Source organism: Xenopus laevis, chromosome 5L (assembly GCF_017654675.1).
Source record: "Xenopus laevis strain J_2021 chromosome 5L, Xenopus_laevis_v10.1, whole genome shotgun sequence".
In the NCBI taxonomy this organism is placed as follows: domain Eukaryota; kingdom Metazoa; phylum Chordata; class Amphibia; order Anura; family Pipidae; genus Xenopus; species Xenopus laevis.
In genome coordinates this window covers 132032644-132038773 of record NC_054379.1, presented here as the reverse complement: position 1 = coordinate 132038773, position 6130 = coordinate 132032644, and positions in this window count along the sequence as shown.

The following is a 6130-nucleotide window of genomic DNA, read 5'->3' as shown; positions in this document are numbered from 1 at the left end:
GTCCCACACAGTTCTAGGGAGGTTAATCCAAATACACAAACCATGCACAACAGTGGATCTTTACTTTCACTTTTTTTGGTTTTCACTTTACGCTTATGATGTAAATGTGGAAGTCAAACAGTTGTTCAGTTATGTTTCACACAATTTCTTGCTTATAGAATTGGAATGGGATGTGAGTGACACAGGGGCCCTCTGGTTGTTCATTGCCATTCTGCAGGAGTCCTTGTCAGTAAAACAAAGGTCTGAGACTATAATATAATAGGGAAATGGAGTCCTTGTCAGTAAAAAACAAAGGCCTGTGAGGTTTATAATCTGATAGGGAAATGCACCTAGACTAGGGCTCATAAAAATCTCCTAAAATGAATGTAAAAACATAAAGGAAGTTAAGTTCGCACAGCACCTGACCCAGCATTGATCCTATGTCCCCTTACATAAAACTTCCACCTCCCACAACAGTTTGTGTGGGAGAGAAGATACCCAGAAACCACATGGCTACCGGTTGCTCATTTGCATATTTGGCAGATTCCGCTACAAAGAGGAAAATATATTAATTTATGCTATGATTAGGATTGCCACGGCCTGGTCGGTAAAAATGTCAATGTTATTTATAGGGAAAAACCATAAAAATATAGAAAGGTCGGTATTTTGTTCCAGAAAAGTTGGCAACCCTAGCTATGATTAAGAACCCCCGGGGAACATTCAGGGGAAATAACCGAGGACATGAACAACACCGTGCACTTAAATTAGACATTTTATACGAAGTGTAGGCGATGCAAGTGTTATTAAAAAAGTGTATATAAAAAATTATTAAAAAAAAGTGAGGGGACTGCTGCTCCTGTCAATAAGGTGCAATGTATTGACACAGACAGAGCAGGGAGGTCAATCTGGTAATCAATGTGCTGGTGTGTATTGACAAATAGTCATATGGGAAGTGGGTAGAGTTGCCACCTTTTAAAACATTTTCTACCTGCTGGCTGGGAACAGGGACAAAAGGGGGCTGGATTATGATGTAAATGGGGGCATGATATGTTTTCCTGTCTCCTACCCTGCTCTGCCTGTGCCTGCTCTACCCTATCTGTGTGTGCCATATTCTGCCTGCCCTATGTTGCCTGTTTGTGCCGCATTTTGAGTGTCCAACTCTGTCTGTGTGTGCCATACTCTGCCTGCTCTATGCTCCCTGTGTGTGCCATACTCTGCCTGTCCTATGCTCCCTGTGTGTGCCATACTCTGCCTGTCCAACTCAGCCTGTGTGTGCAATTACTTCACTCAAACTACACAGACAGGTTATATACAAAATGTGCAATATTCTGCCTGTTTTATACTGCCTGTGTGTCATATTCTGCCTGCATGTACCATATTCTGCATGTCCTATGCTGCCTGTGTGTACCAAACTCTGTTTGCCCAGGCTGCCGGTGTCCATACTCTGCCTGCCCTACTCTGCCTGTATAAGCCATATTCTGGCTGCCCTATGCTGCATGTGTGTCCCATACTCTGCCTGTCCCACTCTGCCTGTGTGTGCCACACTCTGCTTGCCCATGCTCCTTGTGTGTTTCACACTCTGCCTGCCCTACTCTGCCTGTTTGTGCCATACTCTGCCTGTAGGACGTGAACCTAATGGGGGTTTGTTAACTTTTTAGAAATAGTTGTTAGGGGGTCCCAAAGCTTTTGGAGAGGCTGTATATGGATTAAAGGATATGCCTTAATATGACAAACTTTTTTCACATATGAGTGATGAGTGAGCAGTGAGCACCAACCATTTGGTTTTTTGGTGTGCTACCATCATTAATGTTGGCAACGTCTTAACTTTTTTTGTGATAACACAGTTGTGGTTTAAAAAGCGTAGTGGTCAAAACTGGCTTCCATTATCGACTCTCCACCATGTAGGCCATAACAATTCTGGCCCTTGCTACTACAGAAGTTGGACAGCACTTTTATAGGTCATTCCCCTGTTCTGTTTGTTTTAGAATTTGCCCTGTGAGCCCCATGTGTGCATGTACACATGTGCAGTGAGCAATTTGCTGAAGAGGAATGGGCCACTTTAATATGTGCACATGCACAGCGATGACAATTCTGACAACACAATTGGTCATGCCCCCTGCAAGGAGAAAAAAGTCCCATTCAGTGGGTAAAATCATTTCAAACAATGCCAAGTGGGTGCTAAACTTTACACGACAAACACTTTTGTTTATTCTGCTAAACAATCCACATAAATTGTAAATATATGAGAATGGTGTGACTTTTAATTTGTCATCCTTTACCCTGTGCTGAGCTAAATTCTAAGCCCCACAGGGTCAGGGACCAGTGTTTAATTTATCAGTTGCAGTCACAAAAATTTGGCTACATGCGTTACACAAATTCATAGCATTCATTAAAGGTACTTGCATCCAAACATGGCCTTGCACTTTCACATAGTTATGCTTGGAACCGGTGTGTCTGTCCTGCCTCCTCTTCTGTGCCCAAGTGGTCAATTAATGCAGGGGAACCCTAGATCTACAGCTACTTCAAAGATGGCGGTAGCTCCATGGTTCTTTCAGCAGGCTGTGTCAATAGGTACAGTGCACTTGCTCATAAAACATTAAGTATAGACATCCATTTGACACCGATATACACATGAAATTGTGTGTTTTTATGCATCAGCTGCAATTGCACCACTCCCAACTCACCCTTGCAAATACAGTTATGTTGGAATTATGGGGAAACATGCTTCATTGTGGGTTAAAAATCATGGTAATTTGCCTCCAATAGCACTTTGCATATTGCACTTGTGCTCATAAATGAGCTCTAATATGTTTCCCTTTTACAAATGGATAGTAAAAAAATAACATACTCTCTCAGTACAATCCCTATAACCCAATAAAATCCAAACAAGCCTGCAGTTATTCAGCTGTACCTGGACTACAACTTTCATTATTCTCCTACAGCAGGATTGATATAAAAAACAAAAAAAGTACAATATGGACCATGGTGACAATCTCCCTGATACATAAAATGTTATATGAATGCATAAACTAGTAGGCATCTATACCCATACATATACCCTTTAGAATTTTTGTTGCACAGACAAAATAAAACTCGAGACTCAGTTCTCAGCACAACAATTCCTTTCTCTGTTATCCCAACAAGATACAACACATAAATTAAAAAAATGTAGTTCTATTAAATTCTAGAGTACTAAATTGCATTATGATATTATACTTAATATGAGACATGTGCATAGTGCATGTGTCCAATTAAAATTAGTTTAAATGAGTCTGAACTCTGAGCTATTATATTCTGTTCTATTTAATAACACTTAGATGTAATTTGCTTTTTATAAGAAAAAAAACCATAATATTTTTTCCATTTCTGTGAGACTTTGTCTGAAATGGTGGCACCAACTCCAAATGCTGTGGTATTGCTACAGCCTCTATCCTCCAATATTCTCTTGTATTCAGTTCCAAAGCCTTTCTTGAAATGTTCAGCTAGGTCTTCCCTGTCCTTATGTGTGTGGTTGCAGTTCCCTCTCACCTTATGCAGATCCAGCAGGGGAATTGCAATGCCAGCTAGGGTACCATTGAATTCCAGACTGCAGAAACTGACTGACTATTCCTTTGCTCAGTAACATGGAGATGTTCTCCAACATCTATTACTGCCTGTGCCAGTTTTAGCTTATGAATACAAACTTCTATCTATCAAACCCATCTCTACCACTGAAAAACTGCTTTTAGCAAAAGCCATACACAGAGAGAAACTATTATTCCTAATTATTCATTGCCCCTCAAATCCAGTAATATATAAATAGTTTTATTTACACAGATTATAGACTTATAATATAATCATATGTGTCATATAATAACATTTTATCTTGGAGCATTGCCTGCCTCTCTGTGATTTAGCTTATGCACTTTCTCCTTCTGAAACCCAAGATATATATACCGTATGATTACATTCAAGATTATATTATATGAATATTTATCCTACCAACACCTTTCTCCTGCAAGAGATAAAACAAAATCATGGTTAAAACCCATTATCCTCTGCCACTTATTACATAACTTTTTGACCAGCTAAAAGAGACAAATTTTTTTATAATTTATGCATGCCATACAACCTCATCAGGATTTGTACAGGCTGTAAATGAAAGATGGCCTTCCATGGATTGCATTATAAATACTTATTATGCCCTTTGGACTATGCCATCTTTGTCAATGATAAATTTTAAGATTGGGATGCTCAGTGGACATTGAACATGTCCAGTAAATCTGGACATGCTCAATGGACCCTCTCCTTATTCTAGTTTAACTTTGTTTTTATAAATTATAAAAATGCAGATGGCTAGTCTAGCATTTTCCCAATAAAGATCTTCTAGCAGAAGCCCATCATTACTCCTAAAATAATTACTTCTCTCTTCCCTTAACTTAACTCAAAATCAGTTCTTCTGATTCTACTGCCCTGTCTGACATGTCTGCCAGCATAGCCTATATTCCTTCTGAATTATACTTGTATATTCTCCAATAAGCTCACCATTGTACATGCCAGACAAGAGAATGATAATCTCTTGAACTCTGGAATCACCCTGGGTAGTGATCCTCAATGCTAAATGATTTTTTTGCCTCACGTAGTACCTGTACTTTTGCCTCCCATTCCCTTCCTTATAGACCTACGATCTCTGCCAATACCTTTTTTGCCCTTGACTTACCATGGACTTCATGTACCTCAGTCTAGGGGCTGTTATCTGGGTTGTCATTGGTTATTGAATTAGATGGCTCACTCTTACCAAGGTGGTCTCTGATCAGTATAATAACATGACTTGTTTTATTCTTCTACGTAAGTTTTTCTTAACATTTTTCTCAGGGCTTATACTATGAGCTTTGTGACCCAAACATTATAGCAATGCTTTGTTCTATAAATTCTTGAGATCTCTCTACAAATCCGTAGGATACATAGTTACATTTTCTTCTGTCTATCCATATCCAGTGGAGGCACTTAAAGCATCAACCACATTTCTACCTGCCAAGATGACTTCACTGAGATTTCTCTTCACTGCATGAACTTCTTCATGCCTTTGTTTCTTATTTCTGATGTTCTTTTTGCTAAGGATAACCTTGCTCATCTGTCTGCCAACGCCAAGGTGTTAGCTATCTATAGCAGACTATAAATTATGTATTTGTCTCTACTATAATGAAAATTAAAACAAAAATGACACAGTTTTATTATTTCCATCAACAAATCCAATTTAAAAACAATGGTATAGTTCCAGTCTGAATATTTACAGCATATATGTCCTCAAAGAAGGTTTCAACGCCATCTAGAATAGATTTTCTGTACAGAGATTATACACGTTTCCCTTCCACAGTGGCCAGAGCAAATTAACCTTCCTCCAAGCACAGGTGTTAAATCTATAACCCCGTGCACTGCTGTGGGGACTGCCAATATACAGAGTTTTTGCTCCCTTGCTCTTTTTTTTTCCAGCAACAAAATAATTTGTTTCTTGACTCGTAGGACTGCTTCAGGCTTTCAGTTTGCTGGCTTTTGCCCAGTGCTATACATAAAGCAAAAGTACAAGGGGCAAAGAGAAAAAAAGCAAATTTTGGAGCCATCTTTATAAATATGTCCTTACATTTTACTTTTCCACAACTGCCTTTATGATAGAAAGCCTTTTGCATTAGCAAACATTCCATTTGAATAAAGCAGTGGGGGCAGTGCAGGAATGTTATTTGGTCCCAAATACTTTACGACATATACAATATGTATCTATCCCTTATCTATCCCTAACCCCTTGTACATAGGAGTAAAAAAGTGCATGAAGCCCTAATTCTAGTCATAAGCATACAATTATGGCGGCATGGAGATGGTCTCTTTTTCAGGTGCAATATAAAGAAAAAAAATATAAAGATAAAAAAGATAAAGACTATTTGGTCCTCCAAAGATTCATGGTTATAAGAGATATGTACTGTATGTATTTATTTAGTAAGTAAATATATGCAGTGTATTACAAGGTGTGCCAAAATAGGAGGTAATTAATAACTTATAACTATATAAAAATATAGGTGTTGTTAAAATAAGCCTATATTATGTAGATAAAAATAGTCTGTAAAAACAGCAGATGGTTTCATGTTTAATGGGGCACAAAAGGACAAGAAGAGGAAGA